At 45.6% G+C, this 24,543-nt stretch overlaps 1 protein-coding gene across 28 annotated transcripts in view; it reads right to left on the minus strand.

Moving 5' to 3' along the window:
* Nucleotides 1-24,543, minus strand: part of RBFOX1 (RNA binding fox-1 homolog 1) — a 2,066,775-nt gene that overhangs the window by 237,492 nt on the left and 1,804,740 nt on the right. The gene's annotated exons all lie outside the window — the stretch shown is intronic.

Raw genomic sequence — 24,543 nt, forward strand, 5'->3', positions numbered from 1 at the left:
TTGAGAGACAGAGAGGGACAGAGTATGAGTGGGGAAGGGGCAGAGAGAGGGAGACACAGAATCTGAAGCAGGCTCCAGGCTCCGAGCTGTCAGCACAGAGGCCGACGCGGGGCTCGAACTCACAGACTGCGAGATCACAACCTGAGCGGAAGTCGGACGCTTAACCAACTGAGCCACCCAGGCGCCCCGATCCTTGTGAACTTTTTTGAGCAAAATCATGCATGCCCTTCTTGTTTAAGCTACTTTAAGTTCAGTTTTCAATTACTTGCTGCCAGAGGGACCCAACCAATATGCCACTTAAATAGGATTCCTGTCTTTAATGAGTTGTCAGTAGAACACAAAAATCATTCAGTGGGGTGACAAAGTGATAATAAATGTGAGTCTTCCGTGGCCTCTCGTAGTTTAAAAGAAGACAGACTAGAACAAAAGATAAGTCCCCAAATGATACTGATCACATTTCCTAACAAAACTGTTTTGGGGAAAGATGGTTCTGCACTGTTTCCAGGTGCAAGCAATAGTCTGGAATGCCAAAACATTGCAATTCCTAGGTTGTTCCCATGATTTACAAACATGACACAGTAGAATATTTGAAACTAGAACTTTCCACCCAAATCCAAGCAGAATGGATGCCACATCCATAACTCTTCTAATTAACAACTGAAATTTTAAATGGGTCCACAGGCTAGATGCAAGGCTTTGATCTGGCAATGTGAAATGTACAACAATCTGCGGCTTGGGTTTGATATGTTCCTCTGCTCCATTGGTTCTCTGGAAAGTCTTCCTTCAACCATAATATTCAACTTGCCAGAGAGGGAAAGAACAACAGAAACAAACATCTTTGTGCACAAAGTGGCAACTCAAACAAATAGTTCTCTGGACTTGCCCCCAGAAAGTTTCTCTCAAAGTATAATTATTGATGTCCATGCCAAAAACAAAGGTCTGGAAAGCAGAGATCACTGTTGATATTAAAACTCAAGGCCAAATCCATCCATTTTTCTGTCCGTCCATCCATCTGTCCAACCGTCCGTCCATCCATCCACCCATCCACCCACGCATCTACCCATCCACTGCTTTAATCAATCAACAAATAGTTAATAAATGCATACTCCAAGACAGGCATTATTAGAAAGCAGCAAGAAGCAAAACAGACTACAATATTCATCCTGGTAGAGCTTTACATACTAGGGGGGAAAGACAGACAGAGGCAAATAAATAAATAAAACATATCGTGTCAGATGGTGACAAGTGATATGGCAAAACGTCAGACCGAGAAGGAAAACAGGGTGCATGGGAGTGACAATGAGGTCTGGCTTAATGGAGGGGTGAGCGGAGTCCTGTCTGCAAAGATACACGAATGGAGCTGAGAGGAGATGAGGGAGTGAACCTGAATATCACACACTCTCTCTGTCTTTTCCAGAAGATGGACCGCGGTGATTTGAGGAATGGATGTTCCAGGACATTGTGGGGAAGTGAGCAGCCAGGCACAGAAGGGACCGAAGCAGTGGCACAGCAGCCCCCAGGGGAAGGTGACAAGTCACAGAATCAGAGGGTTCCTGCATTTGCATGACTGTTAGAGGCAGGCATTTATTTAGTATTCCCTAGCGTACTGAAGACATATGGCCCTCGCCTTTATAATATACATGGTCTGGTGGAAGAGACATGTGGTACACGCCATGAAGATAAGTATAGAAAGTCAGCACCTGGAACAGAGAATCTTTTCCTAACTTGGAGAGCTAATTGGGGATATATCCCAAGAGAAGTGATGTCTGACCTGAGGAGGGTAGAATATAAGAGCCACCAGGGACTAGAATCAATACTGGGGATTATAGCATCCTAGGCAGAGGAAGTAGCACGTACAAATGTCCTGTGGCAGGAAGATCATGCTTATTGCAGGGGTTAAGGAATATCTGCTCGGCTGGCCAGGAGAAGGTTGGGAGAGGGGGTGCGGAAGCCAAAGGAGCTACTGGGTCCCGGCGAAGATGTTGACCTTCACCATTTACCATTTTTTTCTAAAGATCATTATGGCTACTAGGTGGGAGGCCACATGTTCATAAGGAGAACAAACTGCACTACGGCCAAGGAGAGAGGGGTCTTCTTTCAGACATCCCTGGAAGGTCTGGAAGGGCCTTAACAGGGTGAAAATATGAGGGTAACAGAGACAAGTCCCTGGAACCAGGCACAAGGAGATCTGATGCCTGCTATTGAAAATACTTCAAAGAATGCGAATGATCAAAAACAGGTTGAAGGTAACGAAACAGAGCTCCAGGGAGCTGCAGGGACTTCTCCAAGGTCACAGCGTCAGGAAATGCAGCCATCTTTCCACTGAAGTAAACAAGAGAGAAGAGTAAAAGGTGAGGCATATTTATATATGACTAGATGTGCATGTGTGTGTGTGTGTGTGCACGCACACAGGTGTTCCACTCACGCAATGCTGATGCCATGAAAATGAGACTGACAAACAAACCCTATTTGGAAATTGTAATTTGGGAACTAAGAACTGGGTCACCCTTGTCGGTTGGCCCAGGACCCAGGGCACGGGCCTGAAGATAGCTACTTGGTGACCCAACAGCGTGTTGCCCTCCCAATGGATGAGTCGTGAACAGGTGTTACCTCTGCGGGCCCCCTGGAACAGACAGCAGCCTCACAGGCAGCCGCCCTTTGGACACCCGTTACACGCAGGAAGGCGAGCATCCCTGGATGACCACCCACGGGCACCGAGGCAGGCAAAGGAGGCAGAATGCGTGTGGAGACATGTTCTCCCAACTGCAGCAGCCCTCGCCTGCAGATCTTAAAATCAATCTGGAAATTACCGCTCAAGCAGATGACACAAAGGTTTTGTTACACTAAACAGGATAAAGCACAGAGGGAATCGGGCCCTTGGCAAACAGAGCTGGGAGTTGAAGACGCACGTCGTGTCTTGTGTTTACAGCTTTTCAGCTGAGTACTTAGTGTTTACTTTGGAATTAATCCAGGCCCATAAAATGAGTGATATATCAACACAGCAGAGGTACTTGAGGAACTATACATTAAAAGGTGACTCACTTCACAGTGAGACGCCACCTACAGTCCAGAGACTGGAAACAGGCATCATCCGGTGTCCCTAAAAGAGGCCCTCCCTGACATGAAACATAGGGTGGGGAGGTGGGGGGAGGGACTAACACAGGGGAACAGCTAAGGTAACAGATTCTGTGGTTGGATCAGCCTTGCACAGAGCTCTGCTCTTGCCCCTTGGTCAGGACCGACTACATAATTTTCAGGGCCAGTATGAAAGGAACACGTAGGGCCCCTTATACAATTAAAAATTTATTAAGAATACATAAATTCTTGGAATCATGAGGAATAATTAAAAAATTATTAGGGATTCCAAGCACATGGAGGAACCCTCGTAGCATAGGTCTCTGTGAGACCGTATGGAGCACGTGCCCGAGAAACTGGCCCTGCCCTCGGTCAAAGGCATTCAGTTTGACATTTCCAAAATGGAGACGTTAACAGTATTGACTTAATGGGGTTATTGTAAGACTCAAAAGAGAGAATGAATCTTAAACTCCACAGTGGTCCATAGTCTCAATATGCTTATTGTTATTGGTTAAAGCGTGAATAAGATTTCTCATTCCGTATCTGTGTAAATATTTAATATTTCCCCACCAACAGGCCTGGGGTCTCTTAAATTAATTCTTGTATAGAAAACAAGACTGGATAGAAAACAACACACATTCCAACGAGATGAAAAAGAATGAAGCTGTCAAAATATATCTGAAGATGAAGAGGGCTAAGTATCTAAGAAAAGCATGTTTGGGTGTTACAAAGGAATATATATATCTATATATTTAGCTAAAACCTAACCACTTGGTGTGTTGACGGGCTCAGAGTAGAGAATTTGCAGTTGAAATCTAACTGTTCCTAATGATGTTCCAGGCCAGCTGTTTGATTGGAAGACACCTCCCCATTTCAGTTAAAAACCAAAATTGCCCCTTCTAAATCTTTAGCTTCAAGGCGGCAGAGACTATCACGTTCACTATCAATTTCCTAGTGCCCAGCCTTGCATCAGTCGCATAATTAGTGCCCCACAAATAGCTGCTGAATGAATGACTGAACACACGAACAAAACATGGAGAGATGGGCTTTAATATGGGAAAGAGCTGACCACATACAGTGCTAGTAGGAGACCCTAGCCTGCACTCTACAACACTGGGGTCCCTGGTGTAACTGTCCTACACCCACCCTTATCCTGAGGACCTCCGTGGGACCCAGAAGGTCACAAGGCAGACCCAGAAAGAGAGAAAATACAGACTGGAAATCACATGTATTCATGGTAGGATTGTATAGGGCAAAGACAGCTGGATCTAGGCTGAGGCCAAACCCATTCCTCTATCGTATCTTTCTCAAATTCCATCCAAATGTTTGCTATTACCCAGAGTTATAGATGGCATTTTGTCTTTTTAATTTCTTGATCCAGCCAGTTGATTTCCTATATCTCTGTATGGTTTGCCTTCAAATACCAATGCAGAGGGTCCAAAAGGTGACTTTCATTCACACTTGCCCACGTAAGTGGGGATTCTGTATTGTATGAATCCAGCTTGATCATATCTATAGTAGGCAACAGTGTCAGGGGCAAAGGGTCAAGCAAGAGTTTAACTTAAAAGCTTGGGAGACTACCTTCCGGTGATATCACTACATTTTAGGAGGTTTCAGCAAGACGCTGGTCACGGGGCTCCATCTGGGAGCAGCAGGTCTCCCCATGTCCCTCGTCAGCACTCTTGTCTTTTGGCCCTGATGATCCTCCTCCTTTGTCATTGAGTGTGACTTTCTTCATCACGCTATTCCCCGCCGAGAAACGAACCCTTCCGTCTACTCCTTCTTTGTCAGGACGACTTCTGTCTTTCCTTGAAGACTGTTCAGGGACATTCGCTCTAGGAAGCTACTGTAAGGTTCAATTTCTGTGCTTCCAGATTCCCTCCAAGTGCTTGATACTTAAACGCATTAGTTCATATGACTTCTGCCTCATTAGCCTGTGAATTTCTCAAGGACAAAGATGCTGTCTTACAGGTATGCATCCCCCGTGCTTTGAACCGTGCGTGGCACAAAATGGATGTGTATGTCATGTTTATGAAGTCATATGCAGTACCGTTCGGCAGAGTGGCTTTTGTCTTTCAAGAGCTCCTGATTGACTGCAGTATGAACACAATAACTCCTACGGTGTTACTTCCCAGTCCTAGGGCTATGCTGCTTACTACCCTCTAGTGGATCACTATTCCTGAGTCATAATTCCTGATCGTGGTCTGCAGGAACCTGTATGGGCTATGCCTGCCTACATGCTCTTACTTGACTTGGGCCACTCTGTACCTTACAAGCTCCACTTGAGGACAATGATCTCTTGCCATCCATCATACTCGCTAATGTCCTTTTACCACAACCGGTCTCTTGCACATGTCAATCTCACTGCATGGAAGGCTATTCTCATCCCTCTTTAGCTGCTCAATCTCTTTGCATGCTGTGATGTCAATTCAAGCATTAGTTTCTTCAGAAAGCCCTTCCTGACCAACCCAACTGAAACAAGCAGGATGTATCGCTCTTGTCATTTTGCATTTATTTTCCGGATTATTTTATTCAGGTCTTTCCCTCCTTTAAGACAAAAAAAAAATCTATATAATCCAAGATCATACCTATTTTTTTTTTAATTTTTTTTTTTCAACGTTTATTTACTTTTTTGGGACAGAGAGAGACAGAGCATGAACGGGGGAGGGGCAGAGAGAGAGGGAGACACAGAATCGGAAACAGGCTCCAGGCTCTGAGCCATCAGCCCAGAGCCCGACGCGGGGCTCGAACTCACGGACCGCGAGATCGTGACCTGGCTGAAGTCAGACGCTTAACCGAATGCGCCACCCAGGCGCCCCAAGATCATACCTATTTTTGCTCATCTCTAGATCCTCAGCAATACAGAAAGTGCTCAGGACATTTCATTGAGTGAATAAGTAAATAAAGTGACCCACATCTTTCCACAGGTAAGATCCCAGGTCTGGGACATGGACTGTGTGTGTGTGTGTGTGTGTGTGTGTGTGTGTGTGTGTGTGTGTTTCTACAGGTAAGATCCCAGGTCTGGGACATGGACAATATATCTGTGTGTGTGTGTGTGTGTGTGTGTGTGTGTGTGTGTGTGTGTGTGTTTCTACAGGTAAGATTCCAGGTCTGGGACATGGACAATATATCTGTGTGTGTGTGTGTGTGTGTGTGTGTGTGTGTGTGTGTGTTACTGGTAATAGAGTAATAGGAAAAACAAACATTTGCATCCCAATGACAGAGAACCAAGTTAACCTCATGGGAATATGGAACAACTGGGCATTCTAGGTAGGATGGGGACATGCCTGGCACCCTGTGTTAAGATCTTAGTGAAGTTCCCATCACTTACACGCTAATGTGGGCTGATTCATTCTCAAATGATACATTTTTGTATTTTTTGTGGAAATTGTCAAGCTACATTGTTACCCTAAATAGAATATTACTAAAGTGCTTTAACCAAGCCAGCTGGAAGCCCTGGCATTTCATCCATATTGTTATTTATATACATATTTAGAGCTGCCACCTGCCTGTTACTTGGCTGTATCATAAAGCAGGGCTGTTCCCGTTTCATTACACTTTGACATTTTACTATAACTGCGTGGCTTCCCATTCCTTAGTTTCCAATTGCTCTGCAGCCACTCTTGAATTATATTGCCTTGGTAATAGAATAAAAATCTTTCTCTGTGGTAGTACTAGTCCCTCTCTTTCTCTCTCTCTCTCTGTTCCTCCCTCCCCCACCCCCCCCCACCCCCCGCCATACCCAGATGGTACAAAGCGTTGCTGGCACATGTAACAATTATAGCACAGCTTCTGCTGCTTAAATGAACCCCCACAAACCCCACTGAGTTAGATTAGATTAGGGAATTGGGAGGTGAGCAGGAAGGCTGGCCAGTGGTCTCAGCTGAAGCCGATGGCTATTTGGTGGTGCCTCTGTGAGATGGGAAATAAATGTTTCCTGCCCCAGAATGGTGCTGGGAGCCCCGACCTCAGAACGAGAATACAGGAAGGAAAGCCAACAACTCAATTAAAGGAAGGGAGGTTTAATTTCAAAATGGTAGCATAGTCCAATCTAACAGAATATTTGCAGCTCACTCAGTGTTTAAGAGCTGGGTTTCAAGAGCAAGGGGAGAGAATGAGTTTGGAGATCCCCTCCACCCTTGTGCATAAGTTAGTGTATCACAGTCTTAGGCATAAGATGCATAGAAAAGCCGGCCCACCCGAGTGAACTTCTCCACTGCCTCAGACAACCAGGTTGAGGGGACAGGGCTTTCTCTTGTGTTCAATTTCCTGAACTATTTCAGTTAAAAGAAAGGACTTCTTGCAATCATTGCAAGAAGAAGCATGCTGTCAAGACATCCCCTGCCGGATTTGCACAGAGTAAGCACACAATAAAAACTCCTAGAAGGGAGTAGAATTGAGTCTACTTTGAATACAGCAGGTCCCATTCAAAAGCCTCCCTAGAAGTCCTAGACGTCTGGTATCCCCCACTCAATGTGCGTTTCCCCATCCCCCAGGAAGCTGGCTGCGCTCAGTGTAATTCTCCTCCTCCAATGTAGTAACCGTCAGTCAGCCTGTCCTTCCTGGCGGGTCAGTATCCTCCTTGTTGCTCAGGGACTCCCAGCTGCCTCTGAGTTTACGACTCAGAGGCAAAGCCCAGGTCTTATCTCATCAGAGTGGTAATTGAAGGAGGCAGTCGCCTTTTTGTGTCACAGGGAAAGGACTCTTCAGTGGCTGGCCTTTGAGCCACCAAACCACACTCTAAATTCTTGCCCTGCAATCCATCTGCTCCCTGCTCTCTCACTGTTCATGCTGGACTCCAGATCCCTGCATACACTGCTGTCACTCAGCCTCATAAATGTCTAGCTGGATCTCCAGGTTCTGCCCCCAAAACTCACTTCAGCAGCCCAAAGACCTAATCGTTAATGTCCGTGTCTGGCACCCAGTAGGCAATTAATAGATGCCAATGCCCTTCTCTTTACTTGAAAGGCACGAGAAGTGAAAAAGGACAGGATGTGGCCATGAGCAGTCAAGTCCCAAACATGCCAGAAACTCCCTTTTTCGTCTTAAGAAACTTACCCGGGGTTAATATGGACTGAATGTGTGCGTCCCCCTGCAAACTCATGTGTCCAAACATACTCTAGAGGTGACAATGTTCAGAGGTGAAGCTTCTGGGGGGGGGTCATGAAAGTGGAGCCCTAATGAATGGGATTGGTACCTTCATAGAAGAGTCCAAGAGAGTGCCCTGACCCCCTCTGCCGTGAGAAGGGTGTGGTAAAAACACAAAAGACTCGATGAACTAGGAAGCAGTCCTCACCAGAAGCCGAATCGGCCGGCACCCCAATCAAGGACTTCTGAGCCTCCAGCATCGCAAGAAACAAATGTCTTGCTCACAAGCTGCCCAGACTATGGTGCTGTGTCACAGCAGCCCAGATACACTGAGACAGGCTCCCTGGGCCATCATTTCTTCATCTGTAACCTGAGGGGGATTACCTTCTAGTTCTTACAGCCAGCTTTATTCTCTCCAGTACCTTCTGTTTGAACGTGCTCTTTGCACAGCTCTCCTTTTACTCATGCTTTAGACTGGTGCCTCCCTTCCTTCTTCCCTCCCTCCCTCCCTTCCTTTTCCTCCTTCCCTCCTCCCTTCCTTCCTTCTTCCTTTCCTTTCCTTTCCTTTCCTTTCCTTTCCTTTCCTTTCCTTTCCTTTCCTCTCCTCTCCTCTCCTCTCCTTCCTCTTTCCCACCCTCCCTTCCTTTTCCTTCCTTCCTTCTTCCTTTCCTTTCCTTTCCTTTCCTTTCCTCTCCTCTCCTTCCTCTTTCCCACCCTCCCTTCCTTTTCCTTCCTTCCTTCTTCCTTTCCTTTCCTTTCCTTTCCTTTCCTCTCCTCTCCTTCCTCTTTCCCACCCTCCCTTCCTTTTCCTTCCTTCCTTCTTCCTTTCCTTTCCTTTCCTTTCCTTTCCTCTCCTCTCCTCTCCTCTCCTTCCTCTTTCCCACCCTCCCTTCCTTTTCCTTCCTTCCTTCTTCCCCATTCCCTCCCTCTCTCCCTTCCTTTTCTTCCTTCCTTCTTCCTTTCCTTTCCTTTCCTCTCCTCTCCTCTCCTTCCTCTTTCCCACCCTCCCTTCCTTTTCCTTCCTTCCTTCTTCCCCCTTCCCTCCCTCCCTCCCTCCCTCCCCTGCCTTCCTTCTTCCCCCCCTTCCCCCTTCCCTCCCTGCCTCCCTTCCCTTTCCTTCCTTCCTTCTCCCCCTTCATTCCTTCTTCCCCCCTTCCCTCCCTCCCTCCCTCCCTTCCTTCCTTCTCCCCCTCCCCATTTTTGACAGCATGCCCAGGGTTCTCCAGTCACAATAATCACTGCTGTCAGATTTTCCTCTTCCATCTTTCAGCTAATTCCCAGCACGCAAGCAACTAAGACTATAGTGTCTGAAGTCCACACCCAGAAAAGGTCCAGGGAGACTGGTCCCAAATGCCCCTGTGGCATCCTTCTCTCCACTCTGACACTGCACGTCCCCTGCATGGGGGCCAGAGATATAGTCCTCTATTTCTCCCCGCTCTTGTGGCTTAATATCCTACTTGCCTTTTCAAATTCCTTCAAACTCCTTCCATCTCAGACCCACAGTCTTGGATGTCATCAGAACAAACCCCCAAGCATTTGTCTTTATGGCATAGGCTCTGTTTCCTCAGCCAAAAGCATCTGCTCAACATATCATCATTGAGGACAGACTACATACCAGCCACTGTTCTAGGCACAGGGGGTACACAGACCTGAATCTGGTAGATGTTTGGAGTCTCCTGAGGGGGAGGTGACAACATCATGATAAACAAGTAAATACATAAGTAAGGAAATTTCGTAACACGGTGAAACTACAACATAGGGCAATGGGCCAGACCATGACTCAGGGACCCATGTCCAAGTGTCCCTTGGCAAGGGGCACCGTGAGTGAAACACACATGACAATGAAGAAGGACTTGCTCCTTGTAAGATCTGAGTGAAGAGGGCCCCAGGCAGCAAAAGTGCAAAGACCCACAGACAGGTGGGAACAAGGAATCAAAAGACAACCCCACCAACTGGTCCCTCCTACGATCTTAAGAGCAAGTGGAGAGGATCTATATACGATTCCAGAAATATGGCATTTCAGAAAGACAGCATTTTCCCCAGAGCACAGAAGTTCATGACTTCTCTGTTATGACTTCTATAACAGCTTTCTGAGCACTGAGCAAAGGAAGACAGAATGGTGAGTCTCCACATCTCAAGATTATTTTTATTTTTTAAAATTATATTTTTAATTTATTTTTGAGAGAGAGAGAGACAGACAGACAGAGACAGAGTGCACAAGTGGGGAAGGAGCAGAGAAAGACAGAGATACAGAATGCAAAGCAGGCTCCAGGCTCTGAGCTGTCACCACAGAGCCCGACACAGGGCTTGAACTCATGGACTGCGAGATCATGACCTGAGCTAAAGTCAGATGCTTAGCCAACTGAGCCACCCAGGCACCACACTTTTCTTTTTTAAATCTGAAAATATTTTCTTCTCCCAGTTCACCTTAGATTATCTTCCCAAATGTTTGGCTCAGGATTCTCCTGGCTCAGGGGATTTACCAAAATTTTATGGAAGAGGACTGGCCAATAAACATCCCTTTGGCTGTCTTATCCCTCCCTCTGTTTTCTGATTAATATCTCATGCATCCTCCACTTTGGGCTTTCCACACTGTACAATCACATCCCGCTCACTGAGCTATGCGACATCCTTCCCACACCTCTTAGGGCCCCTTTTTCCAGTCTAGGAACTGACACAGGAAACCAGTTCTAGCCAGTGTTAGAAAGCCTGGGAAGACAATCCATCTTTTAAGTCAACCCCTTGAGTTTTTGGTGGATTCTAAGTTCATCCATCTCCTTTCACTGCCCCTCTCCCCCATTCACCACCTTTACGTGCTATACTGGGTTGAAGACTATCCTCCCAGACACTCATATACACCTAGAACCTCAGAGTGTGACCTTATTTGAAAACAGGGTCTTTGTAGATGTTGCTAAGATGAAATCATACTGGATTAGGGGGGGCTCTAAACCCAAGGACTAGCGTCCTTATAAGAGGCCACAAAGAGAAGGAGGAAGGCTATGCGAAGATGCATTAATACAGTGACAGGCCAAGGGACCCCGAGGATTGTCAGCAGCCACCACAAGAAGCTAGGAAAGAAGCCCAGCATATATTCTCCCTCAGAGCTCTCAGACAGAGTAGATCCTATGCACACCCTGGTTTTAGACTTCTAGCTTCCAGAACTGAGAGAGAACACACTTCTGGTGTTCTAAGCCACCCTGTTTGTAGTAATTTGCTGTGGCACCCCAAGGAAACTACTTCACGTGGCTACATCCATACATCCTTTAATTCTTAGGTAAATGTCCCATCTTAAGAGTGGCCTTCAGTGACCTTGAGAGCTGGAGTCTTCAAACTTTCATGTGCCTCAGAATCCTGGGGGTGGGTGGTTCTTAAAGATGGAAACCTCTTTAAGGTCTGCCTACCCTCTGCATGCCAACCCCAGAGATTGGAATTTGGCAGTTCCAAAGAGGCCAGGAACCTACATGTCTAACAAGCTGCCTGAAGGGAACCAACCCAGCTAGTCAATAAAACGTATGCTGAGAAATCTGCTGTAAATCATGTCAATTCAACTACATTCCCTTCTTGCTTCCCCTAAGCACTATGACCTTGAACCAATGTATTGAACTGTCATTAGACTTGACTGTTAACCAATATTGATTATTGTTAATGTAGGAGGAGGGCAGTGAGAAGATTAGTCCAACTGAGGCAGAGGGTCACAGTGAGGAAAGGCAGGAGATCCAAAGTGGGGTGTGAAGCACAGTTCATGACCACCTCAGAGAATTAGCTTCCTTATTGCAAAATTTCATTTGGAAACACAGGCAGATAATCAGAAGGTGACAGAGCTGAAGCCTCAGAGAGCATCACTTATGGCTGAGTGTTTCCAAGGCCACACCTCACTTTCCTATACAGGGCTCCTGAATTGTGTGTATCTCACATTTTATAAAACCCAGATCCTCCTCTTCTGGGGAAACATGAACAGGTGAGTTTAGGGGAGTTGAGGGGAGGACTTTGATTACTGGGTTAAGAATTCTGGAGTTCCCGTAGTTTGTTCATGTGATTATTGCCTGAGAGGGAGCTACTGGGTTTCTGGCATAAGGGAAGACAAGCTCAGGCCTGGTCTGACGGACCTGGGTAGCACTCAGCAGCCTGGGAAAAGACCCATTTGGGAGGATGCTCAGATTACGTGTGCACACTGCTTAGTATGTGCTTGAAATACAATAAATGTCAATCTTCACTCCCCAACTCAGAGTTCAACTACTGGCAAATGTGGGCACTTAACTCACACCATTTGGGGAGAACTTGATGAGAACCTCTAGTCCGGTATACGAGGAAAACATGGGCTCCTCTGCTGTATGCCTCTCAATTGTCTGAAACTAAGACCACACAATTGTCCAAGGGCAGCTTAGATGAAGTGACTTCTAAGTTTACAAACTCAAGTGACAAGCAACTCATTCACAGAGAGAGGGAGACAAAAGTCTTTTTTCCTCTAAATTCTCAAGGGTCTAGGGAGACTCAAAAGCTGGGCAAACATGTCCCAAAGAGCTGCTGGTTACTAAAGCCCAATTTGTCAATGGCAATTCTGTCTCCTTCTCTACTGTTAATTAGTCATTTCACACAGCATCTTTGACAAGGAGTTAAGTCCCAGTTAACCCAGATTTCAGACAAGATGGAGTAGCAAAGGAGGAAAGTAAGACCACACTATAAAATTGTTGGCCAGGCTGAGATTAGAAGCAGAAAACTCCTGAGTCTTGGGATGGCCTTGTTTCAGCAAGGAAAGGACAGCTGTAGGAAGGAAAACCAAGCTTAACAGCTTAGTAATTCAGTAAACTAAAGCAGAAAATACCCACCCCATTCGAGGGTATTCATTCCACGAGAGTGGTTATTAAACGACGTCCATTGAGTGAGGACTTGGATAAAATGCTGAAAGAATATTTGTAGTTGTATACTAGCTACTGTTTGAGCATGACTCTTTGGGCATCTTCAGAAGTCACCTCACGTGCAAGGATGGAGAAAATAACTGTGGTAGGAGGTCTCGTCATAATCTGAATTTCTCAGTGACCAGAGGGAAACCACCTGTGTGTTCTGAGAAGAGTTCCATGGGGATGGGCTTGCTGGGGAGAAGACGTTTTACATTCTGAATCAGATGGCCACGACCTCATATGATTTATGGACCTGTCACTACTATTTGATGATGTATCAAATGCATCTTGAGAAGTTCATTTGATGACCCTCTTTAACTCTTAAAAGCTTGTCCTAATTATGCAGATCTGGGGCAAATACTGTGATTCTTGCTTTCATTTCCTCTAATGGAACTAGTAGGTGGAGAGTTTAGGGGCCCCTGGGCCTCCAGGTTGGTGAGGGAGGAGAAGTGGAGGACTTTGTTGCTAACAGGTAAGGTCACAAGAGGACTGATCCATACTGAAGCACATGTCATCAATTTTCCCCCATTATCCATTTTCCTTCCACTGTTTATAATATTCGTACCAATACAGGTACTAATACCAACATCTTTAATACATTTAAGCCTTGTTAACCACTAGGCCCTATGCCCGACCCTCTGCAAGGCACTAGCCTTTTCCTACCCAGCACATTCCTCCAAGCCAGCACCAGCATCCACCATTGATAAGACAGCATTTCTCTGGGCAGTATATAATTGTATTCATTTTTATTTGTCAAAGAAAAACTTCAAAGTCAGGCTCTGCAATGGAGTTGGAAAAAGTTGTTCATGTGACACATCATGATTATGGGTTTGCTGAGACTCAGAAATGACAGTAAACTTTTATGGGTAGTGTGATAGATAATTTCATGTGTCAGGTTGACTAGGCCAAGGGTGCCCAGATTAAGCATAGTATCTGGGTGTGTCTGTGAGGGTGTTTCTGGATGAGATGAGCATTGAAGTTGGTGGGCACCGTCCAATCCATCGTGGGTCAGAACAGAACAAAAAGGCTAAGGAAGGAAGGATTCATCCCCTGCCTGCCTACTTGAGCTGGGACATTTCATCTCATCTCCTCGTGACCTTGGAGAAATTTATACCATTGGCTTCCCTTGCTCTCAGGCCCTCAGGCTAGGATGGGAACTGCATTGCCAGGCTTTCCTGGGTCACCAGCTCACAGTCTGTGGGACTTCTCAGCCTCTATAATCTTGTGAGCTAATTCCATATAACAATATATCCACCATTGGTCTGGGTTCTTTGGAGAACGCTGACTAATACAGGTAGTGGCACTACTATCTGACTATCTACACTTGCCCCAGAACCTTCAAATACAGGCCAGGATGAGGAAAGAGTGAGAGGCCCAGGCTGGCCAACCAGAAGCTGGTCAGAGACATCTTGCAGAACATCTTCATTATTTATAGCCACTGCCTTTGTGTTTCATTTGTCCACAGGTCTTAAAGACTCAGACTCTGTCATCTGTTCCCAATATGTCAACTGGCATCCCTTACTGGAGCCCTTTCTTTAGACTCTACAATCTCGTAACTAACTTTTGAAGATGTACATCTCCTTAAAAAAATGACCCTGCCCCAATCCCATGGACTCTATACCCGGCAGACCACACCCACCTTGGTAAGTTTACCATTTCCAAAAAAGTCAAGACATAAGGAATTACATGGGCAAGCTCCTGGGAAGGTGCACATTTCCATAAGACTTACAACTGAAGACGTGGGTGACTATAATCTGAAATAATAACCCTGGCCAATGTTGGTTTAGTTTGATGTGGTTCATCGAAAGTTTTGCATACAAATAGTCTTGTTTGACTTAAATACATATTATATTAACACATCTAACTTAAAACAACCACAGAAAACAATTCCAACTATTCCCTGATAGACAAACTGGAAGTATTCTCTTGAAGATAAATATGTATAGCTTTTGTTTCAACCGGAGAAAGGATGCCTAAGGCAACAAAGGAATATGAAAACAGCAATGTCTTATTGAAGGCAGTTCGGAAGCCAACATTTTCACCCCATGCACATCACTAACTAGTTACAAGGTCTTGGACAAGCCAGTTCACCTCTCTGCACATCAGGTTCCTTGTATTAAATAGGGGCAATAGATCTCTCCTGGCTCATTCTCAGGGTTTTTAGAGAGATTCAAACAAGACCCCACATGTGAAATACTTTTGAGTTGGTGAAGTACCACCCCTCAAAACTGGATGTATACAGAAGTAGATGGCACGTTTTATGACCCTTAAACGTGATTAATGGAAAGGCTTTGAAAAACAGGTGTAAGAGAGCTACAGAAAGGTAAGGTGGGGGTGGCTTTATACAAGACAGGCTGCTGGATTTCATGCCTGGCCAAATTCAAGGGCCTTAGCCTGCCTACCAGTCAGATGCCGAACTGAAACCTTACAGGGAGATGAGAAAGAAGAGATGGGGGTTGGGGGGAAGCTCTTGAAGCCACAGCTTATTAAATCAATTACATGATTAATGTGAAAGAGTGTGTGTGAGCTGGAAGGAGGAGACAGTAGTTCGCTCAGTGCAGTAAAGGCCGCTGATCAAGCATTTTTTGTAACCTTTTAAGCCACCAAGAAAATTGCCTCTTGGTGGATGAATCAAACCGGAGAAATATATTTGTTGGCAGCTTTTCATATTAAAAAAAAAAAAAAAAAAAAGGTGGGAGTATATGAAATCTCCTGTACTGCTCAATCCCAGAATTGACAAATATTAGAACATTAGAAACATCTCCATGGGAATCAAGAGTGACGTTTTATCCTTGGTTAGAGTTTCCTCGTGGAGCAGAAGGATAAAGTCTTATGATTTTGATAGGAATGGGGCTGCCCCACAGAAGAAAGGAGGCTGACTCAAGGGTTGAATGGAATTCTCTTCCCAGCACACCATGGGAGACACGCGCAAACCTCCCAGAGAAGTGTAAATTCCATGAAAGCTCGTTAGGAACAGGCAATGACTCAAGTTCCATGAAAGCTTGTTAAGAACAGGCAATGACTCAAGTCATTTGTTTGACGGAGTTTGAAGATGAATTCTTGGAGGGCCATGGGCCACGTCCTGAATCAGGAAACAAACAAACAAACAAACAAACAAACAAAAACTCACGGAGGGGCCCCAACCAAATTAGCTGATCTGGTGAGTGACTACAGCAGGCTGAGGCCAGGGTTTCCATTAGCAACCAGGTCTTTCCCGTTCTGGTTGACAAGATGGACAACCATCCACCCTCGTAAAAGATTCATGACCCAACTTTGCACTCTCTACTGCTTGCTTTCTCATAAAACCAGTGCAAATCCTATCAAAAATTTAGCAGAATCCCTGCCTCATCTGTTTAGGCCTGAAGCTAGTTGCAGGGACAACTCATTAGGGACAGGCTCATTAAAACCAGCCCTTGGGCAAAAGCAGTTTGCGGGCCTCCTCATTTTCATTCGCTCTCACCTCCCTGCCTAACCTCCATGAGCCCTCAGACACAGGGCTTCTAATGATTTTGTACAGTGTGCAGGTCTGTTCGAGGAGGCGCAGGGCCCAGGGTTCGACAAATACTGCTCCTTATGTCTGCCAAAGATAATCTGCGTCTTCTCCTTTGTGTGCTTTGGCGGGGCGGGGAGGGCTGTGCTGGAGAGGGAAGTGTGCTAGGGAAAGGGAGGAGGGAATCCTCAAGGCGGGTGAGCTTCTCACCTGGGGACAGCTGGGGATCGCACGTGGCCCTGGAGCAGTCACAGGAGCCCTGAGGACCAAACCAGAGCTCTGGCAGAACGAGGGCCAAAAGGTAAACTCTTCGGGGTTCCGTTCGCGCATCCTGTTCAGCCCAGCGCTCAGACCCTTGGGCACCTGGAGCTTGAGCAACAGCCTGGCTAATGGATTCATTACCAGATGTTTTCTGCTGAGTGCCAGGAATGCCATCCTCTACATGAACTAAAGAAGCGGCGTATTTGTGCTGAGAAAGAGCTGTTGGATCCTCCAGGCACGGCTGCAAAGGACAGGCAGTCCCGACGCAGACGCACAGCTTTCTGGTTGCCAATGTTCTCTGGGCAAGTTTATTTTTCAAGGGGCCAGAGGAGGGGGCTCTAAACTCACGTGCCTGTGGTGGCCGGTGGGTAGTTAGGCAGGCTGAGGCAGCCAGGTCAACAGAGAGTAACAGAGACTGTGTTGAACTGGAAAGCTCACGCCCCACTTACGAGGCCACAATGCTGCAGCACTCAGGCTGACGGCTGAAATGGAAGGAAGTTGCCCAATATGCCCGCAGTCCGATTTTTCTCAACAGGCCAGAAAACTAGATTTTAAGTGGAATCTTGAAGCATTTAAATGTTGGCAGCTAATAACAGAAAGTGAAAGCCACAGGGGCGCCTGGGTGGCGCAGTCGGTTGGGCGTCCGACTTCAGCCAGGTCACGATCTCGCATTCCGCGAGTTCGAGCCCCGCGTCGGGCTCTGGGCTGATGGCTCAGAGCCTGGAGCCTGCTTCCGATTCTGTGTCTCCCTCTCTCTCTGCCCCTCCCCCGTTCATGCTCTGTCTCTCTCTGTCCCAAAAATAAATAAACGTTGAAAAAAAAAATTTAAAAAAAAAAAAAAAAAGAAAGTGAAAGCCACAACCGGATGGGTGAAAGAAAAGCAGAGATTTCAGGTTTACAACACCTGATTTGAGAAAGATCCGGAATTGGGAGGAGTCTAGATTCTAGTGTTACAGGTGATGACATCAGCACATCTACGAGCCCCTATAGGCCCCTGTCTGCTCTTCTGCAAAGTGAGGGGCTAGTCCCTGAGATCTCTTAGGCCAACATCCTATGACTCTGATCCTTTAAGAGTAAACTTTATTAGGTAGGGCTTACAGTCTCCGAAAGCACTTAGCCATCTCAAATGGAACTAATATGCTAATAGCCCCACCACTGCCAAAGCCACTGATGTTGATTGTTCTTAAAACAAAGATGATTAGCCTCATAGAGCTTCCAGAATCGCCAAGTCAGGCGCATGAAGCACTGATTCCCTAACCGCGCTGGGCCGGGTTGGTTCCTGGGGCCAATGAATGAGTGGCAGAGCCCTGGTGGCAGCTGCGTCTTACAGGTACCAGCCAGGTCACTCTGTCCACCCTTCCCTTAAGAGGGTGCAGTTGGACTTGACCAGCAGCTGGCACACCTGTGCCACCCAGGACTCTTTGGTTCCTTGCAGCCCCTCAGGTACCGCTAAAGGTGGGGACAACAGCACAACAGGTGACGTTGAGGAGGCAAAGCCCTGGGTCCTCTCCCTTCTTTCTTTCCTCCTATCCTGCCCCACACAGATGCTCCATTTGACCAGCCGCATTTTGTGCGTTCACCTGAGACTTTGAGCCAGATGTGTGAACCCAAATACATATGCTAAGGAAGTAATCTAAACATTCTCCAAATGAAAAGTATGAAAGTCACAGCAGGATCTCTAAACCCTAATTTTCTAGAAGCCTGAGGATCTGCTGAACTAGCTGAGCCACTTCCTGTCTAGACTGGCCGTTATCCATCAGGCTCCCTGTGCCCATCAGCTATTGGAGCTGGGGGTACACGAGGGGATTTCCTTCTCTGAACTCATCATATTCATCCCTCTTCCTCACCTGAAAAGGTGACCACAAAATCAGTAAACCTGCTTTTACCCTCTGTTAATTCTCTGCTGCCTACCTTGCCCTACCCCAATAGACTATGGCTGGGGTCAAACACACTCTGTGCCGCTTATTTGGGGAGACCATAAAGCCACAGTGGCATGATTTCCCTTGTCAGGAACAATCTAGTGGTTCCGTGGTTAAGGAGACCAAGAGTCTACACCACCAATCTATTCCAGTGCAACGGTTTTCTATTAGCTTTTAACACATAACCGCTTCTCTTTTCCATCTATGTTATTGCCACCTCTTCCACAAACCCCAATTTGACAAGCAAGAAATCTGCAAATTTGGGGGTGGATGCTCGGGAAAGACTATGCATGAGGAAAAGACATGTCCATTAGCAATGCAAATACAGTCACAAATGAGACAGCGCTCGCATGAATAGTGCCTTTAAAACAGTTATTTAATCCAGCTAAAATTTATCTCCAGGAAAAACTGAGCAGCATTGGGACTCAAGACATTTTGCATTTAAAACATGGATTACGTGTTCTCCTAGTGGCCTTTTTTAGGGGAGATATTTGCAAATCTCATTTATGCTGACTTCCAAGGCTTGGAGATGGCAGGGGCCACCTGGATGATTCTGGGGTTAAAAACTCATGGGCATACTGGAAGAACATGATTTGTTCTCGTTCTCTCTCTCTCTCTCTCTCTCTTTTTTTTTTTTTTTTTTAGCACAAATGGGTGTGTTTTCCTCTATCCAAGAAGAGAGGGGAGGCTGTAGCTTTTACTCTCAACTGCCTTTCACAGAACCCTTGGGGCAGGACCTGCTCTGTGGGGAGAGGAAACAGGAAGCTTCAGAGAGCTGCCACTAGAGTCGTGGGGACGGCCACCTCCTGTCGCCATCATGTGATTGGTATCTTTTGCTCTCTCAACTGTATCTGTGGGTTCAAGGTCTCCTACAACAGTGAAGACAAGTTCAATGCAAACGCCTGCATAAAGGAGAGGCAACCGGAAGGACATCTCCCCCAACCCCCCACCCAGTGACATGCAGGTACTCTTCTGTGTGCCCTGAGAACACATGGAGAGACCCCACATTGCCTCAACAAAACAAAATGCAATGGCTCCTGCAGAACTCCACTCCACCAGGCGCGACCTGCCCTCATTAGAGATTCTCTACAAACAGGTGCTTCTCACTGGGCTGACTTCTGAAATGGCTTTCTTTTTATTCCCAGGGACACATCAAGAGCTAAGGGGGGATTCATGCAGTATAGATCAGTCGGCCATTGACAGCGCATCAGGCTTTGACAAGCTGCTTGGCTTGGTTGAAAGTCTAGGTTGGGCTTGGACCCGTCAAGGCTACGCTATTGAATTATTGACAGGAGCTCACCGTGTTGCGAGGGGAGAGCGAACCATAGCCTCAGCTCAATAAAGATGAAATGGAAACCCTCTCTGAAGCCGACTTTAGCACGTTAAAGGAGTTTTAATGGGCTGGTTTAAAATTCAGTAAGAGAATGCATTAGGCTGATTATATTTTCAATGGATAAATGCAGGCACGCACGCAAGTTTGGGATTCTGAAGGGCTTACAAATGAGTGGGGAGCCTGTCAGGACAAATTATGCCCTTCTAAAGGAAAGCCAGAGTCCGTGTATGTTCCAGCCTGGTCTCAAGAGCAGCTATTTTCCTGCCCTCTCTCCTCGAGTCCCTCCTCTGCCATCCCGGCTAGTACGACGCAACAGAAGGATCCTGCAATGTCATCCTGGCCACTGTGGCCTCAAAGGACCCAAACCATAGACCGTGGGGAGCCCTCTTCACCCCGTCCTATCCCCTCGCTAACCTCCATGCCCATCCCCGGCAAGAACAAGGCATTCCTCATATCAGCATCCTATTAGAGCACACAAAGAGCTATTGGTAGCTGGTGTCCCCCAGTTAGCAAATTATTATTACCAATTCTGATTTTTCTTATATAATCTCTTTTCTTCTTTAAATTTCCACCTGCCAAGATTTACTTGTATTTTAATAGCTGATGTCAGACAAGCAGCATGGAGCAAGTCCCATTTCAGAACTATAATTTTAAATACAATGAGACGCACATCAACTGTCGCATTGACATGCAGGGAATGATTCCACGTGGACTTCTAAAGTGCATCCTAAAAGCTTCAAAGACCGAGCACATTTTAAAAGAATTTAAATTGATGATCACGGTGTGCGTTTTTTTTTTTTTTTTTAAGCAATTTGTCTAATGTGACCCTATATTCATTTTTTTCTGACTTCTCTTCCAATGGGCTGCCTCCTGTCAAATTGCAGAAAGGGCCAACCAGCACATCTAAATCTGTGTTCATTTGCCTTCCGCAGGATTATCTTTGCCACGTTGAACAGGATAAGTAAATCAAAGATGCTTCTCAGGGCTGCAGGAGTAGGCTAATCTCCAGACAAATATTTAGAAGGCAGCTTTGCCTACTCTGGCCTTAATCGTTTCCAACTGATTTGACTTATTCTAATTACAGCCTTTATGTTATAAAAGCCATTTTTATGTTGCCGGGGAGCAGTTTCATTGCAAATACATGAAATTTTGCTGAGTTTCCGTTCCCATGTTGATTATGGAAATAGTACTCTGCAGCTTGGCTCTAATTAGAAAAACACACTGCATGGAACGTCAACAATTTTTAACATTAATCACGCACCGACAGTGTCCTTTTGTCTCTCTTAACATCCTTTCCACAAAGGCTGACACACCAGAGAGCCTGGGATCTACTTTGCTGCAGAAGTAACACTCACTTCACCCAGGTCTGATGGCCAAGAACTCCTTCCCCCACCCCCCACCCCCCAAAGTGGGAACTGCCAATTTGAAGCAGAAGGACACTAATTTAATATAACAGAAAAGCGAGGGGGGAAAAAAGATAATTAAATTCTAGCACAATTTAGGGTAATGCATTTGTTTCATGGCTGTGAACTTGGAAAATTCTAGCACAGTATCATAATGCAGATTAAATGGGTCCTACAGCAAATCAGAGTGATGCATCTATTCCACAGTTGTGTGTGTGTGTGTGTGTGTGTGTGTGTGTGTGTGTGTGTAGTGAGGTTTTTATATGTAGGGAGGATTCCAGTGAAGAGACCAAATAATTTTCTAGATATTTCATTTGGGTTGGAGGTTAGCCAGGGCCAGTCCTTTCACTCACTGAGACTCAGTATCCCCATCTTTGAAATGGGCATGGTCGTGACTACCTTGCAAGGTTATGGTAAGGATAAGGCATAATGCAATACTTTTGCACCATGTTGTGAATGCACATTCACACAGATATTCTGGAGTAACAGGATGCATCCTATATTAATTTCAAATGTCCCTAACTTTTGAACAGGCAATTCCACTCCCTGTAAAATATCTGACATGAAGCCACACACATTTGTCCAAACACATTTATTCAAGTGTCCCTACCAAAATGCTTTGGGATACAAATGGAGAGAACAGAAAACAATCTGGAAATAACATAAGCATCGATCAAAAGGAAAAATCACATCTGTGATCCATTGTTAAGTGAAAAAAAAAGAAGCAAAAACCAGTAAGAATAGAATACCTCCACTAAAAATATGTATGTTGGTTGGCCAAAATATAGGAGGATTTTAAATGAGAAAGGTACTGCCATTTGCCCTATAAAAAGCTGTCTTGAGTTACACTGTCATCAGCAGAGTTGTTTGTGCAAGTGGAGAGAGTCCTGTGATGTGGAAGGGTTCAGGCCACACCATCCCTAGAAAAGTGTGCCAGACAAGGAAGAAGAAATGTGTGACTGAAGATCACAATGGAGAGAGAATAAAAGAGGTTGCTGTGTAAGAGAAGAAATAATTTGCTCGTAGCGATGTCCAAGGACTTCAACAAGCATTGCCTTCTTGGGTCATTTCTGTGGGGAAACACACATATAATAACACACACGCATGCATGTACACACACACACACACACACACACACACAATGGGGCAGGTCCTAAGGTTAAGATACAATCTTCTTTTTTTAATGCTTATTTATTTATTTTGAGAGAGAGAGAGAGAGCAAGTGAGGGAGGGGCACAGAGAGAGGGAGACAGAGAATCCCAAGCAGGCTCTGTGCTAACAGCACGGAGCCTGACATGGGGCTCGATCCCAGGAACTGCAAGATCATGATGTGAGCTGAAATCAAGAGTCAGACACTCAATCGACTGAGCCACACAGGTGCTCCAAGATACAACCTTCTGCATGGAAGAATGAATCTGGCTTTCTTTTTAGGCAAGATATGAAGTGATGGATTTTCACCTGGCTGATGGAGACCTTGAAAGGATCTTTTCTATCCACACTAAACCCACTCAAATGGTAAAACCCATGACCAAACACTTTTACAGAGTGGACACTCTTCTGGGCAGCCAGCCCACTCTGCTTCATGCAGGCTTGCCACAGCTCTCCTTGCATTTTCCATCCAATGGTCCTTAAACCAGGTCCCTCTTCTGCTTAAAAATCTCCATGGATATGCACACTGACCTCTATGAGAGGTGATACTTATCTTAAGTGAGCTGCACATGGTGACTTCAAAAGACAGTAATTGTGACTCAGAGAAACCTGATCAACAGTGCCTCAGTCAGGTGATCAAGGTGAATATCAACAGTGATTAACCTGACAGCATGAGCCCTTGAGAGGATATGATGAACATGGCAATTTACCTCTGTGGTCTTCCTCCCCGAACTCATAAACTCAGTCTGACCATGAGAAAAGCAACAGGTAAGTCCTAATCTGAAGAAAAATCCACAAAATACCTGATCAGCACTCCTCAAGACCATCAAGGTCAAAAACAAGGAACGTCTAGGAAATGGTCAGAGACCACAGGGAACTAAAGAGACACGACAACTAAACGTATTGTGGGATCCTGGATGGGATCCAGGAACAAAAAAGGGACATTAAATAAAAATTAAGGAAATCTGAATAAAATATGGACTTTAGTTAACAACAATGCATCAGTATTGGTTCATTAGTTGTGATAAATGTACCGTAGCAATGTAAGATGTTAACGATAGGGAAAGTGGTGTGGGGTACATGGGAACTCTCTGTGCTATCTTTGCAGCTTTTCTGTAAATCAAAATCTGTTCTGAATCAAAATGCTTATTCAAAATAGTAACTTCAGGGGCCCAATAGAGCCTTTGATACATGTGGTCCAATAAGACAGGCTTGTCCTTGCATTTCAGCCACAGCTTTATTTCCCAAGCTCATCTGAACTGTCTCAACTTCTGCAAAACTGTCAGAGTATCCCATGTTCTTACCTGGTTCATGGTCTTTGCCCCTGTGCTCCCCTCTCGCAGAACCATCTGACCTTCTGATCTTTCTTCCTTTTTACCTGACTGGTGCCTGTTAGTGTCTTTAAGATCATTCAGCCTTGACCTCTCCAAAAGCAGCTTCCGACAGGATTGAGTGTTCATCCTCAACACTCTCATTAATACCCTGTACAAAATTCCACTTACCTCTTCAGTTTATAATTAATTGTCTAATACACCTGTCTACCACACTTCTCTGAACTCCTTCAGAATTGGCCTTCTTTATCTTTTTCTCTCTGCTATTTGGCTTGGTGCATGATACACAGCAGATGTTAAATAATTATTTCTAGAGTGGACGGATGGATGGATGGGTAGATGGGTAGATGAATGAGTTATTTTCTCTCTGCTCCTATAGAAACTAATTGATGGTCTCTCTCTCTCTTTCTCTCTCTCTCTCTCTCTCTCTGACAACTCCCCAAACATTTGAAGTCAGATGGGCTTACCTACATCATATGAACCCCATAAGGCCCAACTCAGGCACTGTTTCCTTTGTGCAGTCTCTCAGCGAGATTGTATCACTCATTCATCTGGTTCCTGGAGAGCAGTATGTGTTCATTCCATGGGTCTGTAAC

This window comes from Leopardus geoffroyi, chromosome E3 (genome assembly GCF_018350155.1).
Source record: "Leopardus geoffroyi isolate Oge1 chromosome E3, O.geoffroyi_Oge1_pat1.0, whole genome shotgun sequence".
NCBI lineage: Eukaryota > Metazoa > Chordata > Mammalia > Carnivora > Felidae > Leopardus > Leopardus geoffroyi.